General features: G+C 41.7%; 16 non-coding genes across 16 annotated transcripts; all 16 read left to right on the top strand.

The window, feature by feature from the left end:
• The first annotated feature begins 1,831 nt into the window (after window positions 1-1,831).
• TRNAP-UGG (transfer RNA proline (anticodon UGG)) lies at window positions 1,832-1,903 on the top strand. Its single transcript has one exon. It is a non-coding gene; the product is annotated as a tRNA-Pro (tRNA).
• Window positions 1,904-2,175: 272 nt separating this feature from the next.
• On the top strand, window positions 2,176-2,248 carry TRNAV-CAC (transfer RNA valine (anticodon CAC)). The gene has a single exon. It is a non-coding gene; the product is annotated as a tRNA-Val (tRNA).
• A 1,970-nt stretch (window positions 2,249-4,218) lies between these two features.
• Window positions 4,219-4,290, top strand: TRNAP-UGG (transfer RNA proline (anticodon UGG)). The gene has a single exon. It is a non-coding gene; the product is annotated as a tRNA-Pro (tRNA).
• A 2,325-nt stretch (window positions 4,291-6,615) lies between these two features.
• TRNAP-UGG (transfer RNA proline (anticodon UGG)) lies at window positions 6,616-6,687 on the top strand. The gene has a single exon. It is a non-coding gene; the product is annotated as a tRNA-Pro (tRNA).
• A 272-nt stretch (window positions 6,688-6,959) lies between these two features.
• On the top strand, window positions 6,960-7,032 carry TRNAV-CAC (transfer RNA valine (anticodon CAC)). Its single transcript has one exon. It is a non-coding gene; the product is annotated as a tRNA-Val (tRNA).
• A 1,970-nt stretch (window positions 7,033-9,002) lies between these two features.
• Window positions 9,003-9,074, top strand: TRNAP-UGG (transfer RNA proline (anticodon UGG)). Its single transcript has one exon. It is a non-coding gene; the product is annotated as a tRNA-Pro (tRNA).
• A 272-nt stretch (window positions 9,075-9,346) lies between these two features.
• TRNAV-CAC (transfer RNA valine (anticodon CAC)) lies at window positions 9,347-9,419 on the top strand. The gene has a single exon. It is a non-coding gene; the product is annotated as a tRNA-Val (tRNA).
• Window positions 9,420-11,389: 1,970 nt separating this feature from the next.
• TRNAP-UGG (transfer RNA proline (anticodon UGG)) lies at window positions 11,390-11,461 on the top strand. The gene has a single exon. It is a non-coding gene; the product is annotated as a tRNA-Pro (tRNA).
• Window positions 11,462-11,733: 272 nt separating this feature from the next.
• On the top strand, window positions 11,734-11,806 carry TRNAV-CAC (transfer RNA valine (anticodon CAC)). Its single transcript has one exon. It is a non-coding gene; the product is annotated as a tRNA-Val (tRNA).
• A 2,314-nt stretch (window positions 11,807-14,120) lies between these two features.
• On the top strand, window positions 14,121-14,193 carry TRNAV-CAC (transfer RNA valine (anticodon CAC)). The gene has a single exon. It is a non-coding gene; the product is annotated as a tRNA-Val (tRNA).
• A 1,970-nt stretch (window positions 14,194-16,163) lies between these two features.
• On the top strand, window positions 16,164-16,235 carry TRNAP-UGG (transfer RNA proline (anticodon UGG)). Its single transcript has one exon. It is a non-coding gene; the product is annotated as a tRNA-Pro (tRNA).
• Window positions 16,236-16,507: 272 nt separating this feature from the next.
• TRNAV-CAC (transfer RNA valine (anticodon CAC)) lies at window positions 16,508-16,580 on the top strand. The gene has a single exon. It is a non-coding gene; the product is annotated as a tRNA-Val (tRNA).
• Window positions 16,581-18,550: 1,970 nt separating this feature from the next.
• Window positions 18,551-18,622, top strand: TRNAP-UGG (transfer RNA proline (anticodon UGG)). The gene has a single exon. It is a non-coding gene; the product is annotated as a tRNA-Pro (tRNA).
• A 4,702-nt stretch (window positions 18,623-23,324) lies between these two features.
• On the top strand, window positions 23,325-23,396 carry TRNAP-UGG (transfer RNA proline (anticodon UGG)). The gene has a single exon. It is a non-coding gene; the product is annotated as a tRNA-Pro (tRNA).
• Window positions 23,397-23,668: 272 nt separating this feature from the next.
• On the top strand, window positions 23,669-23,741 carry TRNAV-CAC (transfer RNA valine (anticodon CAC)). The gene has a single exon. It is a non-coding gene; the product is annotated as a tRNA-Val (tRNA).
• A 1,970-nt stretch (window positions 23,742-25,711) lies between these two features.
• On the top strand, window positions 25,712-25,783 carry TRNAP-UGG (transfer RNA proline (anticodon UGG)). Its single transcript has one exon. It is a non-coding gene; the product is annotated as a tRNA-Pro (tRNA).
• Window positions 25,784-27,413: the final 1,630 nt, after the last annotated feature.

Below are 27,413 nucleotides of genomic sequence, written 5' to 3'. Positions count from 1 at the left end.
TATCTGTTGGTTCTCAGACCTTGCTTTCAAAAGAGCCCTGCAATCGGTTCACTGCTCACCTAGAACAAGCATTAACATGGAGAATTGTTGGCACCAACAGGAATCTTATTTTAGTGGAGTGTTTCTGGCTTTGAGTGCAGAGGCCCTCGGCTCAATTCCAAGATGATCCTTCTCAAGGTGATGATACAAATGCATTGTCACCTTTACGTTTAATGTCAGAATCATTTATTTCCAGTTGGTGGTGTAAGAATGTTTGCAACAGTATGGCGATTTTTCCTAGCCATGCATGAATGAAAGCATATCACTCGCCTTTAGGTGTTTTTCTAATACATTGATATTTGCATCTTCCTTCCTAGCCTGCATGTTTGACTATCTTACAGGCTGCATGTAATAAGTATCACATCAGGGCCCTTCTTCTACTCAATTCACAACTGTTCTATCACGACATAGATAAGAAAGCTGCATCTGCTTTTGTTGTGTAGTGGTAATCAGGTTTACCTGACGTGTGAAAGCCCCATGCTTTGAAAGTACACAGTAACAAAGAAACCGATGACTTTTATAATAAGGTGTCATGTGTGTCTCTTACTTTGCACAAAAAGTGCCAGAGATGACTTCATTTGCAGTCACTTGAAAAGTAGGGATTCTCCAATAAATGGTAAATGGTTGAAACAAATCTGAAGAAATGCATGACATACCTGTGTGTGTGTGTGTATGCATGTATGTATATATAGGGAGAGAGAGAGCGTCAATATAAACAGACTTTATTTCAATCAAGCTGTCTTTTCTATCCTTCAGGAGCAGAATGTTCTGATCATCAGCGCTCCAGAATGTAGTGTTTTCTTGGCAAGCATCACATATTGTGATGTGTTAGCTAAAAGTTCCATATCCTAGAGACTGATATATTCCTCTGTACTTGTACCTTGGGGATTCATCAAAACCGGGCATCATAAGCAGCTTTCTACTGCCACAGACTGGACAGCGAAACAATTTAAAATATCCCAGAAAAAGAAAATAAGCATGCTTAATCAGAGCTTTCTGGACAGGAAGGACATTTGAGCAAGTGAGGAATAAGCACTGCTTTTGTTAATTTGCATAGGCAGAATAGAGACTTCTGGGAAAAGGCCGAAATTACAGTCACAGAAAATGGCTGCATCTATAGAGAACGCTAAGAAGTGTTGGCAGCTTTTCCTCTGACCCTGGCCACTTTTACAAGCAATCCTATGATAGTCAGCAGGACCCACCCTAAAAAGGAAGGGGCATCCACTTGGACCCTTTCCACCTTTTCTAAATCTCGCCTGATCGAGCACTGATTGAGCAGATAAGCACATGTCATTCTCATTTCAGAAAGGTATTGGTTAGCTTGCTGCTAGCAGCTCAGTTATGTTATGATGTTAGAGGCTATGCAAGGAATGCTTTAGTCCAGCGATATGCAGTTTTTATTGCGCCTTGCATTCAGCAGGAAGATCTTTAGCTTGAATCTGTGGCCTAGGTATTCACCTTGGTATTTCTTTTGGCACAAAGTGAAGGAGTATTTAAGAGAAAATGCACAATGTGTTTCTTATGTTGTTATGAACAACTTGTTACTCTTTCTCATTAAGCTTCAGCCACTGAAGAAATATATAAATAAGGGCTGACTTCCTGTAAGACGTGTCCAAAGCTGGGACGGAATAAAAGGAGACACTTGTAAATGATAGTGCTATCGTTTGAGAAAGGGTAAGTTGAGACTGACTTTCATGCGTATTCACAGACCAAGCATCATAAAGATACCAGCATGATCTTCATTGCGGGCTTAGAGCCGGTATTAGCTTTTGAGAGGTAAGAGGATTTTGAGGGCTCGTTGGTCTAGGGGTATGATTCTCGCTTTGGGTGCGAGAGGTCCCGGGTTCAAATCCCGGACGAGCCCTTTTCTTGGTACTCTTTTCAAGTTGTTTTGAAGTTTGCGTTTCAAAACCAACATCAATTTTTTCTTTGCAGTAGTGGATAATTCTTTGCTAGAGTCTCATGCTTCAGCCCTGCCCAGTCTGAGCTAATACCAAACATCTGGTCTTGCATGGCATGTACGAGCGTTCAGCTAGGGATGTCGGGCAGGTTGCATGAAAGAAATCTAAAGCCAGAGGCCCATGGAATAGCCAGTTCGGAGCAGTTTCATTACAGAAAAATCAACTGTAGGTATCTGTTTCTGTAGTGTAGTGGTTATCACGTTCGCCTCACACGCGAAAGGTCCCCGGTTCGAAACCGGGCAGAAACAGTTGTTATATTGTGTTGGCTACAATGTTGATAGGTGCCGTTTTGCCATGGAATTGTCCAAGCCCTGAAGATTATTTCATGCAATCTCGTTCCAAGAAAGGGAATTCTCTCAAAACTCTAAAGTAATCGGCGTGTGGATGTATCTGTTGGTTCTCAGACCTTGCTTTCAAAAGAGCCCTGCAATCGGTTCACTGCTCACCTAGAACAAGCATTAACATGGAGAATTGTTGGCACCAACAGGAATCTTATTTTAGTGGAGTGTTTCTGGCTTTGAGTGCAGAGGCCCTCGGCTCAATTCCAAGATGATCCTTCTCAAGGTGATGATACAAATGCATTGTCACCTTTACGTTTAATGTCAGAATCATTTATTTCCAGTTGGTGGTGTAAGAATGTTTGCAACAGTATGGCGATTTTTCCTAGCCATGCATGAATGAAAGCATATCACTCGCCTTTAGGTGTTTTTCTAATACATTGATATTTGCATCTTCCTTCCTAGCCTGCATGTTTGACTATCTTACAGGCTGCATGTAATAAGTATCACATCAGGGCCCTTCTTCTACTCAATTCACAACTGTTCTATCACGACATAGATAAGAAAGCTGCATCTGCTTTTGTTGTGTAGTGGTAATCAGGTTTACCTGACGTGTGAAAGCCCCATGCTTTGAAAGTACACAGTAACAAAGAAACCGATGACTTTTATAAAAAGGTGTCATGTGCGTCTCTTACTTTGCACAAAAAGTGCCAGAGATGACTTCATTTGCAGTCACTTGAAAAGTAGGGATTCTCCAATAAATGGTAAATGGTTGAAACAAATCTGAAGAAATGCATGACATACCTGTGTGTGTGTGTGTACGCATGTATGTATATATAGGGAGAGAGAGAGCGTCAATATAAACAGACTTTATTTCAATCAAGCTGTCTTTTCTATCCTTCAGGAGCAGAATGTTCTGATCATCAGCGCTCCAGAATGTAGTGTTTTCTTGGCAAGCATCACATATTGTGATGTGTTAGCTAAAAGTTCCATATCCTAGAGACTGATATATTCCTCTGTACTTGTACCTTGGGGATTCATCAAAACCTGGCATCATAAGCAGCTTTCTACTGCCACAGACTGGACAGCGAAACAATTTAAAATATCCCAGAAAAAGAAAATAAGCATGCTTAATCAGAGCTTTCTGGACAGGAAGGACCTTTGAGCAAGTGAGGAATAAGCACTGCTTTTGTTAATTTGCATAGGCAGAATAGAGACTTCTGGGAAAAGGCTGAAATTACAGTCACAGAAAATGGCTGCATCTATAGAGAACGCTAAGAAGTGTTGGCAGCTTTTCCTCTGACCCTGACCACTTTTACAAGCAATCCTATGATAGTCAGCAGGACCCACCCTAAAAAGGAAGGGGCATCCACTTGGACCCTTTCCACCTTTTCTAAATCTCGCCTGATTGAGCACTGATTGAGCAGATAAGCACATGTCATTCTCATTTCAGAAAGGTATTGGTTAGCTTGCTGCTAGCAGCTCAGTTATGTTATGATGTTAGAGGCTATGCAAGGAATGCTTTAGTCCAGCGATATGCAGTTTTTATTGCGCCTTGCCTTCACCAGGAAGATCTTTAGCTTGAATCTGTGGCCTAGGTATTCACCTTGGTATTTCTTTTGGCACAAAGTGAAGGAGTATTTGAGAGAAAATGCACAATGTGTTTCTTATGTTGTTATGAACAACTTGTTACTCTTTCTCATTAAGCTTCAGCCACTGCAGAAATATATAAATAAGGGCTGACTTCCTGTAAGACGTGTCCAAAGCTGGGACGGAATAAAAGGAGACACTTGTAAATGATAGTGCTATCGTTTGAGAAAGGGTAAGTTGAGACTGACTTTCATGCGTATTCACAGACCAAGCATCATAAAGATACCAGCATGATCTTCATTGCGGGCTTAGAGCCGGTATTAGCTTTTGAGAGGTAAGAGGATTTTGAGGGCTCGTTGGTCTAGGGGTATGATTCTCGCTTTGGGTGCGAGAGGTCCCGGGTTCAAATCCCGGACGAGCCCTTTTCTTGGTACTCTTTTCAAGTTGTTTTGAAGTTTGCGTTTCAAAACCAACATCAATTTTTTCTTTGCAGTAGTGGATAATTCATTGCTAGAGTCTCATGCTTCAGCCCTGCCCAGTCTGAGCTAATACCAAACATCTGGTCTTGCATGGCATGTACGAGCGTTCAGCTAGGGATGTCGGGCAGGTTGCATGAAAGAAATCTAAAGCCAGAGGCCCATGGAATAGCCAGTTCGGAGCAGTTTCATTACAGAAAAATCAACTGTAGGTATCTGTTTCTGTAGTGTAGTGGTTATCAAGTTCGCCTCACACGCGAAAGGTCCCCGGTTCGAAACCGGGCAGAAACAGTTGTTATATTGTGTTGGCTACAATGTTGATAGGTGCCGTTTTGCCATGGAATTGTCCAAGCCCTGAAGATTATTTCATGCAATCTCGTTCCAAGAAAGGGAATTCTCTCAAAACACTAAAGTAATCGGCGTGTGGAGGTATCTGTTGGTTCTCAGACCTTGCTTTCAAAAGAGCCCTGCAATCGGTTCACTGCTCACCTAGAACAAGCATTAACATGGAGAATTGTTGGCACCAACAGGAATCTTATTTTAGTGGAGTGTTTCTGGCTTTGAGTGCAGAGGCCCTCGGCTCAATTCCAAGATGATCCTTCTCAAGGTGATGATACAAATGCATTGTCACCTTTACGTTTAATGTCAGAATCATTTATTTCCAGTTGGTGGTGTAAGAATGTTTGCAACAGTATGGCGATTTTTCCTAGCCATGCATGAATGAAAGCATATCACTCGCCTTTAGGTGTTTTTCTAATACATTGATATTTGCATCTTCCTTCCTAGCCTGCATGTTTGACTATCTTACAGGCTGCATGTAATAAGTATCACATCAGGGCCCTTCTTCTACTCAATTCACAACTGTTCTATCACGACATAGATAAGAAAGCTGCATCTGCTTTTGTTGTGTAGTGGTAATCAGGTTTACCTGACGTGTGAAAGCCCCATGCTTTGAAAGTACACAGTAACAAAGAAACCGATGACTTTTATAATAAGGTGTCATGTGTGTCTCTTACTTTGCACAAAAAGTGCCAGAGATGACTTCATTTGCAGTCACTTGAAAAGTAGGGATTCTCCAATAAATGGTAAATGGTTGAAACAAATCTGAAGAAATGCATGACATACCTGTGTGTGTGTGTGTATGCATGTATGTATATATAGGGAGAGAGAGAGCGTCAATATAAACAGACTTTATTTCAATCAAGCTGTCTTTTCTATCCTTCAGGAGCAGAATGTTCTGATCATCAGCGCTCCAGAATGTAGTGTTTTCTTGGCAAGCATCACATATTGTGATGTGTTAGCTAAAAGTTCCATATCCTAGAGACTGATATATTCCTCTGTACTTGTACCTTGGGGATTCATCAAAACCGGGCATCATAAGCAGCTTTCTACTGCCACAGACTGGACAGCGAAACAATTTAAAATATCCCAGAAAAAGAAAATAAGCATGCTTAATCAGAGCTTTCTGGACAGGAAGGACATTTGAGCAAGTGAGGAATAAGCACTGCTTTTGTTAATTTGCATAGGCAGAATAGAGACTTCTGGGAAAAGGCCGAAATTACAGTCACAGAAAATGGCTGCATCTATAGAGAACGCTAAGAAGTGTTGGCAGCTTTTCCTCTGACCCTGGCCACTTTTACAAGCAATCCTATGATAGTCAGCAGGACCCACCCTAAAAAGGAAGGGGCATCCACTTGGACCCTTTCCACCTTTTCTAAATCTCGCCTGATCGAGCCTGATTGAGCACTGATTGAGCAGATAAGCACATGTCATTCTCATTTCAGAAAGGTATTGGTTAGCTTGCTGCTAGCAGCTCAGTTATGTTATGATGTTAGAGGCTATGCAAGGAATGCTTTAGTCCAGCGATATGCAGTTTTTATTGCGCCTTGCATTCAGCAGGAAGATCTTTAGCTTGAATCTGTGGCCTAGGTATTCACCTTGGTATTTCTTTTGGCACAAAGTTAAGGAGTATTTAAGAGAAAATGCACAATGTGTTTCTTATGTTGTTATGAACAACTTGTTACTCTTTCTCATTAAGCTTCAGCCACTGAAGAAATATATAAATAAGGGCTGACTTCCTGTAAGACGTGTCCAAAGCTGGGACGGAATAAAAGGAGACACTTGTAAATGATAGTGCTATCGTTTGAGAAAGGGTAAGTTGAGACTGACTTTCATGCGTATTCACAGACCAAGCATCATAAAGATACCAGCATGATCTTCATTGCGGGCTTAGAGCCGGTATTAGCTTTTGAGAGGTAAGAGGATTTTGAGGGCTCGTTGGTCTAGGGGTATGATTCTCGCTTTGGGTGCGAGAGGTCCCGGGTTCAAATCCCGGACGAGCCCTTTTCTTGGTACTCTTTTCAAGTTGTTTTGAAGTTTGCGTTTCAAAACCAACATCAATTTTTTCTTTGCAGTAGTGGATAATTCTTTGCTAGAGTCTCATGCTTCAGCCCTGCCCAGTCTGAGCTAATACCAAACATCTGGTCTTGCATGGCATGTACGAGCGTTCAGCTAGGGATGTCGGGCAGGTTGCATGAAAGAAATCTAAAGCCAGAGGCCCATGGAATAGCCAGTTCGGAGCAGTTTCATTACAGAAAAATCAACTGTAGGTATCTGTTTCTGTAGTGTAGTGGTTATCACGTTCGCCTCACACGCGAAAGGTCCCCGGTTCGAAACCGGGCAGAAACAGTTGTTATATTGTGTTGGCTACAATGTTGATAGGTGCCGTTTTGCCATGGAATTGTCCAAGCCCTGAAGATTATTTCATGCAATCTCGTTCCAAGAAAGGGAATTCTCTCAAAACACTAAAGTAATCGGCGTGTGGATGTATCTGTTGGTTCTCAGACCTTGCTTTCAAAAGAGCCCTGCAATCGGTTCACTGCTCACCTAGAACAAGCATTAACATGGAGAATTGTTGGCACCAACAGGAATCTTATTTTAGTGGAGTGTTTCTGGCTTTGAGTGCAGAGGCCCTCGGCTCAATTCCAAGATGATCCTTCTCAAGGTGATGATACAAATGCATTGTCACCTTTACGTTTAATGTCAGAATCATTTATTTCCAGTTGGTGGTGTAAGAATGTTTGCAACAGTATGGCGATTTTTCCTAGCCATGCATGAATGAAAGCATATCACTCGCCTTTAGGTGTTTTTCTAATACATTGATATTTGCATCTTCCTTCCTAGCCTGCATGTTTGACTATCTTACAGGCTGCATGTAATAAGTATCACATCAGGGCCCTTCTTCTACTCAATTCACAACTGTTCTATCACGACATAGATAAGAAAGCTGCATCTGCTTTTGTTGTGTAGTGGTAATCAGGTTTACCTGACGTGTGAAAGCCCCATGCTTTGAAAGTACACAGTAACAAAGAAACCGATGACTTTTATAAAAAGGTGTCATGTGCGTCTCTTACTTTGCACAAAAAGTGCCAGAGATGACTTCATTTGCAGTCACTTGAAAAGTAGGGATTCTCCAATAAATGGTAAATGGTTGAAACAAATCTGAAGAAATGCATGACATACCTGTGTGTGTGTGTGTACGCATGTATGTATATATAGGGAGAGAGAGAGCGTCAATATAAACAGACTTTATTTCAATCAAGCTGTCTTTTCTATCCTTCAGGAGCAGAATGTTCTGATCATCAGCGCTCCAGAATGTAGTGTTTTCTTGGCAAGCATCACATATTGTGATGTGTTAGCTAAAAGTTCCATATCCTAGAGACTGATATATTCCTCTGTACTTGTACCTTGGGGATTCATCAAAACCTGGCATCATAAGCAGCTTTCTACTGCCACAGACTGGACAGCGAAACAATTTAAAATATCCCAGAAAAAGAAAATAAGCATGCTTAATCAGAGCTTTCTGGACAGGAAGGACCTTTGAGCAAGTGAGGAATAAGCACTGCTTTTGTTAATTTGCATAGGCAGAATAGAGACTTCTGGGAAAAGGCCGAAATTACAGTCACAGAAAATGGCTGCATCTATAGAGAACGCTAAGAAGTGTTGGCAGCTTTTCCTCTGACCCTGACCACTTTTACAAGCAATCCTATGATAGTCAGCAGGACCCACCCTAAAAAGGAAGGGGCATCCACTTGGACCCTTTCCACCTTTTCTAAATCTCGCCTGATTGAGCACTGATTGAGCAGATAAGCACATGTCATTCTCATTTCAGAAAGGTATTGGTTAGCTTGCTGCTAGCAGCTCAGTTATGTTATGATGTTAGAGGCTATGCAAGGAATGCTTTAGTCCAGCGATATGCAGTTTTTATTGCGCCTTGCATTCAGCAGGAAGATCTTTAGCTTGAATCTGTGGCCTAGGTATTCACCTTGGTATTTCTTTTGGCACAAAGTGAAGGAGTATTTAAGAGAAAATGCACAATGTGTTTCTTATGTTGTTATGAACAACTTGTTACTCTTTCTCATTAAGCTTCAGCCACTGAAGAAATATATAAATAAGGGCTGACTTCCTGTAAGACGTGTCCAAAGCTGGGACGGAATAAAAGGAGACACTTGTAAATGATAGTGCTATCGTTTGAGAAAGGGTAAGTTGAGACTGACTTTCATGCGTATTCACAGACCAAGCATCATAAAGATACCAGCATGATCTTCATTGCGGGCTTAGAGCCGGTATTAGCTTTTGAGAGGTAAGAGGATTTTGAGGGCTCGTTGGTCTAGGGGTATGATTCTCGCTTTGGGTGCGAGAGGTCCCGGGTTCAAATCCCGGACGAGCCCTTTTCTTGGTACTCTTTTCAAGTTGTTTTGAAGTTTGCGTTTCAAAACCAACATCAATTTTTTCTTTGCAGTAGTGGATAATTCTTTGCTAGAGTCTCATGCTTCAGCCCTGCCCAGTCTGAGCTAATACCAAACATCTGGTCTTGCATGGCATGTACGAGCGTTCAGCTAGGGATGTCGGGCAGGTTGCATGAAAGAAATCTAAAGCCAGAGGCCCATGGAATAGCCAGTTCGGAGCAGTTTCATTACAGAAAAATCAACTGTAGGTATCTGTTTCTGTAGTGTAGTGGTTATCACGTTCGCCTCACACGCGAAAGGTCCCCGGTTCGAAACCGGGCAGAAACAGTTGTTATATTGTGTTGGCTACAATGTTGATAGGTGCCGTTTTGCCATGGAATTGTCCAAGCCCTGAAGATTATTTCATGCAATCTCGTTCCAAGAAAGGGAATTCTCTCAAAACACTAAAGTAATCGGCGTGTGGATGTATCTGTTGGTTCTCAGACCTTGCTTTCAAAAGAGCCCTGCAATCGGTTCACTGCTCACCTAGAACAAGCATTAACATGGAGAATTGTTGGCACCAACAGGAATCTTATTTTAGTGGAGTGTTTCTGGCTTTGAGTGCAGAGGCCCTCGGCTCAATTCCAAGATGATCCTTCTCAAGGTGATGATACAAATGCATTGTCACCTTTACGTTTAATGTCAGAATCATTTATTTCCAGTTGGTGGTGTAAGAATGTTTGCAACAGTATGGCGATTTTTCCTAGCCATGCATGAATGAAAGCATATCACTCGCCTTTAGGTGTTTTTCTAATACATTGATATTTGCATCTTCCTTCCTAGCCTGCATGTTTGACTATCTTACAGGCTGCATGTAATAAGTATCACATCAGGGCCCTTCTTCTACTCAATTCACAACTGTTCTATCACGACATAGATAAGAAAGCTGCATCTGCTTTTGTTGTGTAGTGGTAATCAGGTTTACCTGACGTGTGAAAGCCCCATGCTTTGAAAGTACACAGTAACAAAGAAACCGATGACTTTTATAAAAAGGTGTCATGTGCGTCTCTTACTTTGCACAAAAAGTGCCAGAGATGACTTCATTTGCAGTCACTTGAAAAGTAGGGATTCTCCAATAAATGGTAAATGGTTGAAACAAATCTGAAGAAATGCATGACATACCTGTGTGTGTGTGTGTACGCATGTATGTATATATAGGGAGAGAGAGAGCGTCAATATAAACAGACTTTATTTCAATCAAGCTGTCTTTTCTATCCTTCAGGAGCAGAATGTTCTGATCATCAGCGCTCCAGAATGTAGTGTTTTCTTGGCAAGCATCACATATTGTGATGTGTTAGCTAAAAGTTCCATATCCTAGAGACTGATATATTCCTCTGTACTTGTACCTTGGGGATTCATCAAAACCTGGCATCATAAGCAGCTTTCTACTGCCACAGACTGGACAGCGAAACAATTTAAAATATCCCAGAAAAAGAAAATAAGCATGCTTAATCAGAGCTTTCTGGACAGGAAGGACCTTTGAGCAAGTGAGGAATAAGCACTGCTTTTGTTAATTTGCATAGGCAGAATAGAGACTTCTGGGAAAAGGCCGAAATTACAGTCACAGAAAATGGCTGCATCTATAGAGAACGCTAAGAAGTGTTGGCAGCTTTTCCTCTGACCCTGACCACTTTTACAAGCAATCCTATGATAGTCAGCAGGACCCACCCTAAAAAGGAAGGGGCATCCACTTGGACCCTTTCCACCTTTTCTAAATCTCGCCTGATTGAGCACTGATTGAGCAGATAAGCACATGTCATTCTCATTTCAGAAAGTCATTGGTTAGCTTGCTGCTAGCAGCTCAGTTATGTTATGATGTTAGAGGCTATGCAAGGAATGCTTTAGTCCAGCGATATGCAGTTTTTATTGCGCCTTGCATTCAGCAGGAAGATCTTTAGCTTGAATCTGTGGCCTAGGTATTCACCTTGGTATTTCTTTTGGCACAAAGTGAAGGAGTATTTAAGAGAAAATGCACAATGTGTTTCTTATGTTGTTATGAACAACTTGTTACTCTTTCTCATTAAGCTTCAGCCACTGAAGAAATATATAAATAAGGGCTGACTTCCTGTAAGACGTGTCCAAAGCTGGGACGGAATAAAAGGAGACACTTGTAAATGATAGTGCTATCGTTTGAGAAAGGGTAAGTTGAGACTGACTTTCATGCGTATTCACAGACCAAGCATCATAAAGATACCAGCATGATCTTCATTGCGGGCTTAGAGCCGGTATTAGCTTTTGAGAGGTAAGAGGATTTTGAGGGCTCGTTGGTCTAGGGGTATGATTCTCGCTTTGGGTGCGAGAGGTCCCGGGTTCAAATCCCGGACGAGCCCTTTTCTTGGTACTCTTTTCAAGTTGTTTTGAAGTTTGCGTTTCAAAACCAACATCAATTTTTTCTTTGCAGTAGTGGATAATTCTTTGCTAGAGTCTTATGCTTCAGCCCTGCCCAGTCTGAGCTAATACCAAACATCTGGTCTTGCATGGCATGTACGAGCGTTCAGCTAGGGATGTCGGGCAGGTTGCATGAAAGAAATCTAAAGCCAGAGGCCCATGGAATAGCCAGTTCGGAGCAGTTTCATTACAGAAAAATCAACTGTAGGAATCTGTTTCTGTAGTGTAGTGGTTATCACGTTCGCCTCACACGCGAAAGGTCCCCGGTTCGAAACCGGGCAGAAACAGTTGTTATATTGTGTTGGCTACAATGTTGATAGGTGCCGTTTTGCCATGGAATTGTCCAAGCCCTGAAGATTATTTCATGCAATCTCGTTCCAAGAAAGGGAATTCTCTCAAAACACTAAAGTAATCGGCGTGTGGATGTATCTGTTGGTTCTCAGACCTTGCTTTCAAAAGAGCCCTGCAATCGGTTCACTGCTCACCTAGAACAAGCATTAACATGGAGAATTGTTGGCACCAACAGGAATCTTATTTTAGTGGAGTGTTTCTGGCTTTGAGTGCAGAGGCCCTCGGCTCAATTCCAAGATGATCCTTCTCAAGGTGATGATACAAATGCATTGTCACCTTTACGTTTAATGTCAGAATCATTTATTTCCAGTTGGTGGTGTAAGAATGTTTGCAACAGTATGGCGATTTTTCCTAGCCATGCATGAATGAAAGCATATCACTCGCCTTTAGGTGTTTTTCTAATACATTGATATTTGCATCTTCCTTCCTAGCCTGCATGTTTGACTATCTTACAGGCTGCATGTAATAAGTATCACATCAGGGCCCTTCTTCTACTCAATTCACAACTGTTCTATCACGACATAGATAAGAAAGCTGCATCTGCTTTTGTTGTGTAGTGGTAATCAGGTTTACCTGACGTGTGAAAGCCCCATGCTTTGAAAGTACACAGTAACAAAGAAACCGATGACTTTTATAAAAAGGTGTCATGTGCGTCTCTTACTTTGCACAAAAAGTGCCAGAGATGACTTCATTTGCAGTCACTTGAAAAGTAGGGATTCTCCAATAAATGGTAAATGGTTGAAACAAATCTGAAGAAATGCATGACATACCTGTATGTGTGTGTGTACGCATGTATGTATATATAGGGAGAGAGAGAGCGTCAATATAAACAGACTTTATTTCAATCAAGCTGTCTTTTCTATCCTTCAGGAGCAGAATGTTCTGATCATCAGCGCTCCAGAATGTAGTGTTTTCTTGGCAAGCATCACATATTGTGATGTGTTAGCTAAAAGTTCCATATCCTAGAGACTGATATATTCCTCTGTACTTGTACCTTGGGGATTCATCAAAACCTGGCATCATAAGCAGCTTTCTACTGCCACAGACTGGACAGCGAAACAATTTAAAATATCCCAGAAAAAGAAAATAAGCATGCTTAATCAGAGCTTTCTGGACAGGAAGGACCTTTGAGCAAGTGAGGAATAAGCACTGCTTTTGTTAATTTGCATAGGCAGAATAGAGACTTCTGGGAAAAGGCCGAAATTACAGTCACAGAAAATGGCTGCATCTATAGAGAACGCTAAGAAGTGTTGGCAGCTTTTCCTCTGACCCTGACCACTTTTACAAGCAATCCTATGATAGTCAGCAGGACCCACCCTAAAAAGGAAGGGGCATCCACTTGGACCCTTTCCACCTTTTCTAAATCTCGCCTGATTGAGCACTGATTGAGCAGATAAGCACATGTCATTCTCATTTCAGAAAGGTATTGGTTAGCTTGCTGCTAGCAGCTCAGTTATGTTATGATGTTAGAGGCTATGCAAGGAATGCTTTAGTCCAGCGATATGCAGTTTTTATTGCGCCTTGCATTCAGCAGGAAGATCTTTAGCTTGAATCTGTGGCCTAGGTATTCACCTTGGTATTTCTTTTGGCACAAAGTGAAGGAGTATTTAAGAGAAAATGCACAATGTGTTTCTTATGTTGTTATGAACAACTTGTTACTCTTTCTCATTAAGCTTCAGCCACTGAAGAAATATATAAATAAGGGCTGACTTCCTGTAAGACGTGTCCAAAGCTGGGACGGAATAAAAGGAGACACTTGTAAATGATAGTGCTATCGTTTGAGAAAGGGTAAGTTGAGACTGACTTTCATGCGTATTCACAGACCAAGCATCATAAAGATACCAGCATGATCTTCATTGCGGGCTTAGAGCCGGTATTAGCTTTTGAGAGGTAAGAGGATTTTGAGGGCTCGTTGGTCTAGGGGTATGATTCTCGCTTTGGGTGCGAGAGGTCCCGGGTTCAAATCCCGGCCGAGCCCTTTTCTTGGTACTCTTTTCAAGTTGTTTTGAAGTTTGCGTTTCAAAACCAACATCAATTTTTTCTTTGCAGTAGTGGATAATTCTTTGCTAGAGTCTCATGCTTCAGCCCTGCCCAGTCTGAGCTAATACCAAACATCTGGTCTTGCATGGCATGTACGAGCGTTCAGCTAGGGATGTCGGGCAGGTTGCATGAAAGAAATCTAAAGCCAGAGGCCCATGGAATAGCCAGTTCGGAGCAGTTTCATTACAGAAAAATCAACTGTAGGTATCTGTTTCTGTAGTGTAGTGGTTATCACGTTCGCCTCACACGCGAAAGGTCCCCGGTTCGAAACCGGGCAGAAACAGTTGTTATATTGTGTTGGCTACAATGTTGATAGGTGCCGTTTTGCCATGGAATTGTCCAAGCCCTGAAGATTATTTCATGCAATCTCGTTCCAAGAAAGGGAATTCTCTCAAAACACTAAAGTAATCGGCGTGTGGATGTATCTGTTGGTTCTCAGACCTTGCTTTCAAAAGAGCCCTGCAATCGGTTCACTGCTCACCTAGAACAAGCATTAACATGGAGAATTGTTGGCACCAACAGGAATCTTATTTTAGTGGAGTGTTTCTGGCTTTGAGTGCAGAGGCCCTCGGCTCAATTCCAAGATGATCCTTCTCAAGGTGATGATACAAATGCATTGTCACCTTTACGTTTAATGTCAGAATCATTTATTTCCAGTTGGTGGTGTAAGAATGTTTGCAACAGTATGGCGATTTTTCCTAGCCATGCATGAATGAAAGCATATCACTCGCCTTTAGGTGTTTTTCTAATACATTGATATTTGCATCTTCCTTCCTAGCCTGCATGTTTGACTATCTTACAGGCTGCATGTAATAAGTATCACATCAGGGCCCTTCTTCTACTCAATTCACAACTGTTCTATCACGACATAGATAAGAAAGCTGCATCTGCTTTTGTTGTGTAGTGGTAATCAGGTTTACCTGACGTGTGAAAGCCCCATGCTTTGAAAGTACACAGTAACAAAGAAACCGATGACTTTTATAAAAAGGTGTCATGTGCGTCTCTTACTTTGCACAAAAAGTGCCAGAGATGACTTCATTTGCAGTCACTTGAAAAGTAGGGATTCTCCAATAAATGGTAAATGGTTGAAACAAATCTGAAGAAATGCATGACATACCTGTGTGTGTGTGTGTACGCATGTATGTATATATAGGGAGAGAGAGAGCGTCAATATAAACAGACTTTATTTCAATCAAGCTGTCTTTTCTATCCTTCAGGAGCAGAATGTTCTGATCATCAGCGCTCCAGAATGTAGTGTTTTCTTGGCAAGCATCACATATTGTGATGTGTTAGCTAAAAGTTCCATATCCTAGAGACTGATATATTCCTCTGTACTTGTACCTTGGGGATTCATCAAAACCTGGCATCATAAGCAGCTTTCTACTGCCACAGACTGGACAGCGAAACAATTTAAAATATCCCAGAAAAAGAAAATAAGCATGCTTAATCAGAGCTTTCTGGACAGGAAGGACCTTTGAGCAAGTGAGGAATAAGCACTGCTTTTGTTAATTTGCATAGGCAGAATAGAGACTTCTGGGAAAAGGCCGAAATTACAGTCACAGAAAATGGCTGCATCTATAGAGAACGCTAAGAAGTGTTGGCAGCTTTTCCTCTGACCCTGACCACTTTTACAAGCAATCCTATGATAGTCAGCAGGACCCACCCTAAAAAGGAAGGGGCATCCACTTGGACCCTTTCCACCTTTTCTAAATCTCGCCTGATTGAGCACTGATTGAGCAGATAAGCACATGTCATTCTCATTTCAGAAAGGTATTGGTTAGCTTGCTGCTAGCAGCTCAGTTATGTTATGATGTTAGAGGCTATGCAAGGAATGCTTTAGTCCAGCGATATGCAGTTTTTATTGCGCCTTGCATTCAGCAGGAAGATCTTTAGCTTGAATCTGTGGCCTAGGTATTCACCTTGGTATTTCTTTTGGCACAAAGTGAAGGAGTATTTAAGAGAAAATGCACAATGTGTTTCTTATGTTGTTATGAACAACTTGTTACTCTTTCTCATTAAGCTTCAGCCACTGAAGAAATATATAAATAAGGGCTGACTTCCTGTAAGACGTGTCCAAAGCTGGGACGGAATAAAAGGAGACACTTGTAAATGATAGTGCTATCGTTTGAGAAAGGGTTAGTTGAGACTGACTTTCATGCGTATTCACAGACCAAGCATCATAAAGATACCAGCATGATCTTCATTGCGGGCTTAGAGCCGGTATTAGCTTTTGAGAGGTAAGAGGATTTTGAGGGCTCGTTGGTCTAGGGGTATGATTCTCGCTTTGGGTGCGAGAGGTCCCGGGTTCAAATCCCGGACGAGCCCTTTTCTTGGTACTCTTTTCAAGTTGTTTTGAAGTTTGCGTTTCAAAACCAACATCAATTTTTTCTTTGCAGTAGTGGATAATTCTTTGCTAGAGTCTCATGCTTCAGCCCTGCCCAGTCTGAGCTAATACCAAACATCTGGTCTTGCATGGCATGTACGAGCGTTCAGCTAGGGATGTCGGGCAGGTTGCATGAAAGAAATCTAAAGCCAGAGGCCCATGGAATAGCCAGTTCGGAGCAGTTTCATTACAGAAAAATCAACTGTAGGTATCTGTTTCTGTAGTGTAGTGGTTATCACGTTCGCCTCACACGCGAAAGGTCCCCGGTTCGAAACCGGGCAGAAACAGTTGTTATAGTGTGTTGGCTACAATGTTGATAGGTGCCGTTTTGCCATGGAATTGTCCAAGCCCTGAAGATTATTTCATGCAATCTCGTTCCAAGAAAGGGAATTCTCTCAAAACACTAAAGTAATCGGCGTGTGGATGTATCTGTTGGTTCTCAGACCTTGCTTTCAAAAGAGCCCTGCAATCGGTTCACTGCTCACCTAGAACAAGCATTAACATGGAGAATTGTTGGCACCAACAGGAATCTTATTTTAGTGGAGTGTTTCTGGCTTTGAGTGCAGAGGCCCTCGGCTCAATTCCAAGATGATCCTTCTCAAGGTGATGATACAAATGCATTGTCACCTTTACGTTTAATGTCAGAATCATTTATTTCCAGTTGGTGGTGTAAGAATGTTTGCAACAGTATGGCGATTTTTCCTAGCCATGCATGAATGAAAGCATATCACTCGCCTTTAGGTGTTTTTCTAATACATTGATATTTGCATCTTCCTTCCTAGCCTGCATGTTTGACTATCTTACAGGCTGCATGTAATAAGTATCACATCAGGGCCCTTCTTCTACTCAATTCACAACTGTTCTATCACGACATAGATAAGAAAGCTGCATCTGCTTTTGTTGTGTAGTGGTAATCAGGTTTACCTGACGTGTGAAAGCCCCATGCTTTGAAAGTACACAGTAACAAAGAAACCGATGACTTTTATAAAAAGGTGTCATGTGCGTCTCTTACTTTGCACAAAAAGTGCCAGAGATGACTTCATTTGCAGTCACTTGAAAAGTAGGGATTCTCCAATAAATGGTAAATGGTTGAAACAAATCTGAAGAAATGCATGACATACCTGTGTGTGTGTGTGTACGCATGTATGTATATATAGGGAGAGAGAGAGCGTCAATATAAACAGACTTTATTTCAATCAAGCTGTCTTTTCTATCCTTCAGGAGCAGAATGTTCTGATCATCAGCGCTCCAGAATGTAGTGTTTTCTTGGCAAGCATCACATATTGTGATGTGTTAGCTAAAAGTTCCATATCCTAGAGACTGATATATTCCTCTGTACTTGTACCTTGGGGATTCATCAAAACCTGGCATCATAAGCAGCTTTCTACTGCCACAGACTGGACAGCGAAACAATTTAAAATATCCCAGAAAAAGAAAATAAGCATGCTTAATCAGAGCTTTCTGGACAGGAAGGACCTTTGAGCAAGTGAGGAATAAGCACTGCTTTTGTTAATTTGCATAGGCAGAATAGAGACTTCTGGGAAAAGGCCGAAATTACAGTCACAGAAAATGGCTGCATCTATAGAGAACGCTAAGAAGTGTTGGCAGCTTTTCCTCTGACCCTGACCACTTTTACAAGCAATCCTATGATAGTCAGCAGGACCCACCCTAAAAAGGAAGGGGCATCCACTTGGACCCTTTCCACCTTTTCTAAATCTCGCCTGATTGAGCACTGATTGAGCAGATAAGCACATGTCATTCTCATTTCAGAAAGGTATTGGTTAGCTTGCTGCTAGCAGCTCAGTTATGTTATGATGTTAGAGGCTATGCAAGGAATGCTTTAGTCCAGCGATATGCAGTTTTTATTGCGCCTTGCATTCAGCAGGAAGATCTTTAGCTTGAATCTGTGGCCTAGGTATTCACCTTGGTATTTCTTTTGGCACAAAGTGAAGGAGTATTTGAGAGAAAATGCACAATGTGTTTCTTATGTTGTTATGAACAACTTGTTACTCTTTCTCATTAAGCTTCAGCCACTGCAGAAATATATAAATAAGGGCTGACTTCCTGTAAGACGTGTCCAAAGCTGGGACGGAATAAAAGGAGACACTTGTAAATGATAGTGCTATCGTTTGAGAAAGGGTAAGTTGAGACTGACTTTCATGCGTTTTCACAGACCAAGCATCATAAAGATACCAGCATGATCTTCATTGCGGGCTTAGAGCCGGTATTAGCTTTTGAGAGGTAAGAGGATTTTGAGGGCTCGTTGGTCTAGGGGTATGATTCTCGCTTTGGGTGCGAGAGGTCCCGGGTTCAAATCCCGGACGAGCCCTTTTCTTGGTACTCTTTTCAAGTTGTTTTGAAGTTTGCGTTTCAAAACCAACATCAATTTTTTCTTTGCAGTAGTGGATAATTCTTTGCTAGAGTCTCATGCTTCAGCCCTGCCCAGTCTGAGCTAATACCAAACATCTGGTCTTGCATGGCATGTACGAGCGTTCAGCTAGGGATGTCGGGCAGGTTGCATGAAAGAAATCTAAAGCCAGAGGCCCATGGAATAGCCAGTTCGGAGCAGTTTCATTACAGAAAAATCAACTGTAGGTATCTGTTTCTGTAGTGTAGTGGTTATCAAGTTCGCCTCACACGCGAAAGGTCCCCGGTTCGAAACCGGGCAGAAACAGTTGTTATATTGTGTTGGCTACAATGTTGATAGGTGCCGTTTTGCCATGGAATTGTCCAAGCCCTGAAGATTATTTCATGCAATCTCGTTCCAAGAAAGGGAATTCTCTCAAAACACTAAAGTAATCGGCGTGTGGATGTATCTGTTGGTTCTCAGACCTTGCTTTCAAAAGAGCCCTGCAATCGGTTCACTGCTCACCTAGAACAAGCATTAACATGGAGAATTGTTGGCACCAACAGGAATCTTATTTTAGTGGAGTGTTTCTGGCTTTGAGTGCAGAGGCCCTCGGCTCAATTCCAAGATGATCCTTCTCAAGGTGATGATACAAATGCATTGTCACCTTTACGTTTAATGTCAGAATCATTTATTTCCAGTTGGTGGTGTAAGAATGTTTGCAACAGTATGGCGATTTTTCCTAGCCATGCATGAATGAAAGCATATCACTCGCCTTTAGGTGTTTTTCTAATACATTGATATTTGCATCTTCCTTCCTAGCCTGCATGTTTGACTATCTTACAGGCTGCATGTAATAAGTATCACATCAGGGCCCTTCTTCTACTCAATTCACAACTGTTCTATCACGACATAGATAAGAAAGCTGCATCTGCTTTTGTTGTGTAGTGGTAATCAGGTTTACCTGACGTGTGAAAGCCCCATGCTTTGAAAGTACACAGTAACAAAGAAACCGATGACTTTTATAATAAGGTGTCATGTGTGTCTCTTACTTTGCACAAAAAGTGCCAGAGATGACTTCATTTGCAGTCACTTGAAAAGTAGGGATTCTCCAATAAATGGTAAATGGTTGAAACAAATCTGAAGAAATGCATGACATACCTGTGTGTGTGTGTGTATGCATGTATGTATATATAGGGAGAGAGAGAGCGTCAATATAAACAGACTTTATTTCAATCAAGCTGTCTTTTCTATCCTTCAGGAGCAGAATGTTCTGATCATCAGCGCTCCAGAATGTAGTGTTTTCTTGGCAAGCATCACATATTGTGATGTGTTAGCTAAAAGTTCCATATCCTAGAGACTGATATATTCCTCTGTACTTGTACCTTGGGGATTCATCAAAACCTGGCATCATAAGCAGCTTTCTACTGCCACAGACTGGACAGCGAAACAATTTAAAATATCCCAGAAAAAGAAAATAAGCATGCTTAATCAGAGCTTTCTGGACAGGAAGGACATTTGAGCAAGTGAGGAATAAGCACTGCTTTTGTTAATTTGCATAGGCAGAATAGAGACTTCTGGGAAAAGGCCGAAATTACAGTCACAGAAAATGGCTGCATCTATAGAGAACGCTAAGAAGTGTTGGCAGCTTTTCCTCTGACCCTGGCCACTTTTACAAGCAATCCTATGATAGTCAGCAGGACCCACCCTAAAAAGGAAGGGGCATCCACTTGGACCCTTTCCACCTTTTCTAAATCTCGCCTGATTGAGCACTGATTGAGCAGATAAGCACATGTCATTCTCATTTCAGAAAGGTATTGGTTAGCTTGCTGCTAGCAGCTCAGTTATGTTATGATGTTAGAGGCTATGCAAGGAATGCTTTAGTCCAGCGATATGCAGTTTTTATTGCGCCTTGCCTTCACCAGGAAGATCTTTAGCTTGAATCTGTGGCCTAGGTATTCACCTTGGTATTTCTTTTGGCACAAAGTGAAGGAGTATTTGAGAGAAAATGCACAATGTGTTTCTTATGTTGTTATGAACAACTTGTTACTCTTTCTCATTAAGCTTCAGCCACTGCAGAAATATATAAATAAGGGCTGACTTCCTGTAAGACGTGTCCAAAGCTGGGACGGAATAAAAGGAGACACTTGTAAATGATAGTGCTATCGTTTGAGAAAGGGTAAGTTGAGACTGACTTTCATGCGTATTCACAGACCAAGCATCATAAAGATACCAGCATGATCTTCATTGCGGGCTTAGAGCCGGTATTAGCTTTTGAGAGGTAAGAGGATTTTGAGGGCTCGTTGGTCTAGGGGTATGATTCTCGCTTTGGGTGCGAGAGGTCCCGGGTTCAAATCCCGGTCGAGCCCTTTTCTTGGTACTCTTTTCAAGTTGTTTTGAAGTTTGCGTTTCAAAACCAACATCAATTTTTTCTTTGCAGTAGTGGATAATTCTTTGCTAGAGTCTCAAGCTTCAGCCCTGCCCAGTCTGAGCTAATACCAAACATCTGGTCTTGCATGGCATGTACGAGCGTTCAGCTAGGGATGTCGGGCAGGTTGCATGAAAGAAATCTAAAGCCAGAGGCCCATGGAATAGCCAGTTCGGAGCAGTTTCATTACAGAAAAATCAACTGTAGGTATCTGTTTCTGTAGTGTAGTGGTTATCAAGTTCGCCTCACACGCGAAAGGTCCCCGGTTCGAAACCGGGCAGAAACAGTTGTTATATTGTGTTGGCTACAATGTTGATAGGTGCCGTTTTGCCATGGAATTGTCCAAGCCCTGAAGATTATTTCATGCAATCTCGTTCCAAGAAAGGGAATTCTCTCAAAACACTAAAGTAATCGGCGTGTGGATGTATCTGTTGGTTCTCAGACCTTGCTTTCAAAAGAGCCCTGCAATCGGTTCACTGCTCACCTAGAACAAGCATTAACATGGAGAATTGTTGGCACCAACAGGAATCTTATTTTAGTGGAGTGTTTCTGGCTTTGAGTGCAGAGGCCCTCGGCTCAATTCCAAGATGATCCTTCTCAAGGTGATGATACAAATGCATTGTCACCTTTACGTTTAATGTCAGAATCATTTATTTCCAGTTGGTGGTGTAAGAATGTTTGCAACAGTATGGCGATTTTTCCTAGCCATGCATGAATGAAAGCATATCACTCGCCTTTAGGTGTTTTTCTAATACATTGATATTTGCATCTTCCTTCCTAGCCTGCATGTTTGACTATCTTACAGGCTGCATGTAATAAGTATCACATCAGGGCCCTTCTTCTACTCAATTCACAACTGTTCTATCACGACATAGATAAGAAAGCTGCATCTGCTTTTGTTGTGTAGTGGTAATCAGGTTTACCTGACGTGTGAAAGCCCCATGCTTTGAAAGTACACAGTAACAAAGAAACCGATGACTTTTATAATAAGGTGTCATGTGTGTCTCTTACTTTGCACAAAAAGTGCCAGAGATGACTTCATTTGCAGTCACTTGAAAAGTAGGGATTCTCCAATAAATGGTAAATGGTTGAAACAAATCTGAAGAAATGCATGACATACCTGTGTGTGTGTGTGTATGCATGTATGTATATATAGGGAGAGAGAGAGCGTCAATATAAACAGACTTTATTTCAATCAAGCTGTCTTTTCTATCCTTCAGGAGCAGAATGTTCTGATCATCAGCGCTCCAGAATGTAGTGTTTTCTTGGCAAGCATCACATATTGTGATGTGTTAGCTAAAAGTTCCATATCCTAGAGACTGATATATGCCTCTGTACTTGTACCTTGGGGATTCATCAAAACCGGGCATCATAAGCAGCTTTCTACTGCCACAGACTGGACAGCGAAACAATTTAAAATATCCCAGAAAAAGAAAATAAGCATGCTTAATCAGAGCTTTCTGGACAGGAAGGACATTTGAGCAAGTGAGGAATAAGCACTGCTTTTGTTAATTTGCATAGGCAGAATAGAGACTTCTGGGAAAAGGCCGAAATTACAGTCACAGAAAATGGCTGCATCTATAGAGAACGCTAAGAAGTGTTGGCAGCTTTTCCTCTGACCCTGGCCACTTTTACAAGCAATCCTATGATAGTCAGCAGGACCCACCCTAAAAAGGAAGGGGCATCCACTTGGACCCTTTCCACCTTTTCTAAATCTCGCCTGATCGAGCACTGATTGAGCAGATAAGCACATGTCATTCTCATTTCAGAAAGGTATTGGTTAGCTTGCTGCTAGCAGCTCAGTTATGTTATGATGTTAGAGGCTATGCAAGGAATGCTTTAGTCCAGCGATATGCAGTTTTTATTGCGCCTTGCATTCAGCAGGAAGATCTTTAGCTTGAATCTGTGGCCTAGGTATTCACCTTGGTATTTCTTTTGGCACAAAGTGAAGGAGTATTTAAGAGAAAATGCACAATGTGTTTCTTATGTTGTTATGAACAACTTGTTACTCTTTCTCATTAAGCTTCAGCCACTGAAGAAATATATAAATAAGGGCTGACTTCCTGTAAGACGTGTCCAAAGCTGGGACGGAATAAAAGGAGACACTTGTAAATGATAGTGCTATCGTTTGAGAAAGGGTAAGTTGAGACTGACTTTCATGCGTATTCACAGACCAAGCATCATAAAGATACCAGCATGATCTTCATTGCGGGCTTAGAGCCGGTATTAGCTTTTGAGAGGTAAGAGGATTTTGAGGGCTCGTTGGTCTAGGGGTATGATTCTCGCTTTGGGTGCGAGAGGTCCCGGGTTCAAATCCCGGACGAGCCCTTTTCTTGGTACTCTTTTCAAGTTGTTTTGAAGTTTGCGTTTCAAAACCAACATCAATTTTTTCTTTGCAGTAGTGGATAATTCTTTGCTAGAGTCTCATGCTTCAGCCCTGCCCAGTCTGAGCTAATACCAAACATCTGGTCTTGCATGGCATGTACGAGCGTTCAGCTAGGGATGTCGGGCAGGTTGCATGAAAGAAATCTAAAGCCAGAGGCCCATGGAATAGCCAGTTCGGAGCAGTTTCATTACAGAAAAATCAACTGTAGGTATCTGTTTCTGTAGTGTAGTGGTTATCACGTTCGCCTCACACGCGAAAGGTCCCCGGTTCGAAACCGGGCAGAAACAGTTGTTATATTGTGTTGGCTACAATGTTGATAGGTGCCGTTTTGCCATGGAATTGTCCAAGCCCTGAAGATTATTTCATGCAATCTCGTTCCAAGAAAGGGAATTCTCTCAAAACTCTAAAGTAATCGGCGTGTGGATGTATCTGTTGGTTCTCAGACCTTGCTTTCAAAAGAGCCCTGCAATCGGTTCACTGCTCACCTAGAACAAGCATTAACATGGAGAATTGTTGGCACCAACAGGAATCTTATTTTAGTGGAGTGTTTCTGGCTTTGAGTGCAGAGGCCCTCGGCTCAATTCCAAGATGATCCTTCTCAAGGTGATGATACAAATGCATTATCACCTTTACGTTTAATGTCAGAATCATTTATTTCCAGTTGGTGGTGTAAGAATGTTTGCAACAGTATGGCGATTTTTCCTAGCCATGCATGAATGAAAGCATATCACTCGCCTTTAGGTGTTTTTCTAATACATTGATATTTGCATCTTCCTTCCTAGCCTGCATGTTTGACTATCTTACAGGCTGCATGTAATAAGTATCACATCAGGGCCCTTCTTCTACTCAATTCACAACTGTTCTATCACGACATAGATAAGAAAGCTGCATCTGCTTTTGTTGTGTAGTGGTAATCAGGTTTACCTGACGTGTGAAAGCCCCATGCTTTGAAAGTACACAGTAACAAAGAAACCGATGACTTTTATAAAAAGGTGTCATGTGCGTCTCTTACTTTGCACAAAAAGTGCCAGAGATGACTTCATTTGCAGTCACTTGAAAAGTAGGGATTCTCCAATAAATGGTAAATGGTTGAAACAATTCTGAAGAAATGCATGACATACCTGTGTGTGTGTGTGTACGCATGTATGTATATATAGGGAGAGAGAGAGCGTCAATATAAACAGACTTTATTTCAATCAAGCTGTCTTTTCTATCCTTCAGGAGCAGAATGTTCTGATCATCAGCGCTCCAGAATGTAGTGTTTTCTTGGCAAGCATCACATATTGTGATGTGTTAGCTAAAAGTTCCATATCCTAGAGACTGATATATTCCTCTGTACTTGTACCTTGGGGATTCATCAAAACCTGGCATCATAAGCAGCTTTCTACTGCCACAGACTGGACAGCGAAACAATTTAAAATATCCCAGAAAAAGAAAATAAGCATGCTTAATCAGAGCTTTCTGGACAGGAAGGACCTTTGAGCAAGTGAGGAATAAGCACTGCTTTTGTTAATTTGCATAGGCAGAATAGAGACTTCTGGGAAAAGGCCGAAATTACAGTCACAGAAAATGGCTGCATCTATAGAGAACGCTAAGAAGTGTTGGCAGCTTTTCCTCTGACCCTGACCACTTTTACAAGCAATCCTATGATAGTCAGCAGGACCCACCCTAAAAAGGAAGGGGCATCCACTTGGACCCTTTCCACCTTTTCTAAATCTCGCCTGATTGAGCACTGATTGAGCAGATAAGCACATGTCATTCTCATTTCAGAAAGGTATTGGTTAGCTTGCTGCTAGCAGCTCAGTTATGTTATGATGTTAGAGGCTATGCAAGGAATGCTTTAGTCCAGCGATATGCAGTTTTTATTGCGCCTTGCCTTCACCAGGAAGATCTTTAGCTTGAATCTGTGGCCTAGGTATTCACCTTGGTATTTCTTTTGGCACAAAGTGAAGGAGTATTTGAGAGAAAATGCACAATGTGTTTCTTATGTTGTTATGAACAACTTGTTACTCTTTCTCATTAAGCTTCAGCCACTGCAGAAATATATAAATAAGGGCTGACTTCCTGTAAGACGTGTCCAAAGCTGGGACGGAATAAAAGGAGACACTTGTAAATGATAGTGCTATCGTTTGAGAAAGGGTAAGTTGAGACTGACTTTCATGCGTATTCACAGACCAAGCATCATAAAGATACCAGCATGATCTTCATTGCGGGCTTAGAGCCGGTATTAGCTTTTGAGAGGTAAGAGGATTTTGAGGGCTCGTTGGTCTAGGGGTATGATTCTCGCTTTGGGTGCGAGAGGTCCCGGGTTCAAATCCCGGACGAGCCCTTTTCTTGGTACTCTTTTCAAGTTGTTTTGAAGTTTGCGTTTCAAAACCAACATCAATTTTTTCTTTGCAGTAGTGGATAATTCTTTGCTAGAGTCTCATGCTTCAGCCCTGCCCAGTCTGAGCTAATACCAAACATCTGGTCTTGCATGGCATGTACGAGCGTTCAGCTAGGGATGTCGGGCAGGTTGCATGAAAGAAATCTAAAGCCAGAGGCCCATGGAATAGCCAGTTCGGAGCAGTTTCATTACAGAAAAATCAACTGTAGGTATCTGTTTCTGTAGTGTAGTGGTTATCAAGTTCGCCTCACACGCGAAAGGTCCCCGGTTCGAAACCGGGCAGAAACAGTTGTTATATTGTGTTGGCTACAATGTTGATAGGTGCCGTTTTGCCATGGAATTGTCCAAGCCCTGAAGATTATTTCATGCAATCTCGTTCCAAGAAAGGGAATTCTCTCAAAACACTAAAGTAATCGGCGTGTGGATGTATCTGTTGGTTCTCAGACCTTGCTTTCAAAAGAGCCCTGCAATCGGTTCACTGCTCACCTAGAACAAGCATTAACATGGAGAATTGTTGGCACCAACAGGAATCTTATTTTAGTGGAGTGTTTCTGGCTTTGAGTGCAGAGGCCCTCGGCTCAATTCCAAGATGATCCTTCTCAAGGTGATGATACAAATGCATTGTCACCTTTACGTTTAATGTCAGAATCATTTATTTCCAGTTGGTGGTGTAAGAATGTTTGCAACAGTATGGCGATTTTTCCTAGCCATGCATGAATGAAAGCATATCACTCGCCTTTAGGTGTTTTTCTAATACATTGATATTTGCATCTTCCTTCCTAGCCTGCATGTTTGACTATCTTACAGGCTGCATGTAATAAGTATCACATCAGGGCCCTTCTTCTACTCAATTCACAACTGTTCTATCACGACATAGATAAGAAAGCTGCATCTGCTTTTGTTGTGTAGTGGTAATCAGGTTTACCTGACGTGTGAAAGCCCCATGCTTTGAAAGTACACAGTAACAAAGAAACCGATGACTTTTATAATAAGGTGTCATGTGTGTCTCTTACTTTGCACAAAAAGTGCCAGAGATGACTTCATTTGCAGTCACTTGAAAAGTAGGGATTCTCCAATAAATGGTAAATGGTTGAAACAAATCTGAAGAAATGCATGACATACCTGTGTGTGTGTGTGTATGCATGTATGTATATATAGGGAGAGAGAGAGCGTCAATATAAACAGACTTTATTTCAATCAAGCTGTCTTTTCTATCCTTCAGGAGCAGAATGTTCTGATCATCAGCGCTCCAGAATGTAGTGTTTTCTTGGCAAGCATCACATATTGTGATGTGTTAGCTAAAAGTTCCATATCCTAGAGACTGATATATTCCTCTGTACTTGTACCTTGGGGATTCATCAAAACCGGGCATCATAAGCAGCTTTCTACTGCCACAGACTGGACAGCGAAACAATTTAAAATATCCCAGAAAAAGAAAATAAGCATGCTTAATCAGAGCTTTCTGGACAGGAAGGACATTTGAGCAAGTGAGGAATAAGCACTGCTTTTGTTAATTTGCATAGGCAGAATAGAGACTTCTGGGAAAAGGCCGAAATTACAGTCACAGAAAATG

The sequence above is a fragment of the Triturus cristatus genome, chromosome 8, assembly GCF_964204655.1.
Source record: "Triturus cristatus chromosome 8, aTriCri1.1, whole genome shotgun sequence".
Classification (NCBI taxonomy): Eukaryota; Metazoa; Chordata; class Amphibia; order Caudata; family Salamandridae; genus Triturus; species Triturus cristatus.
The sequence above is the reverse complement of the archived record's forward strand: the minus strand, read 5'-3'. Positions and strand labels throughout refer to the sequence as shown.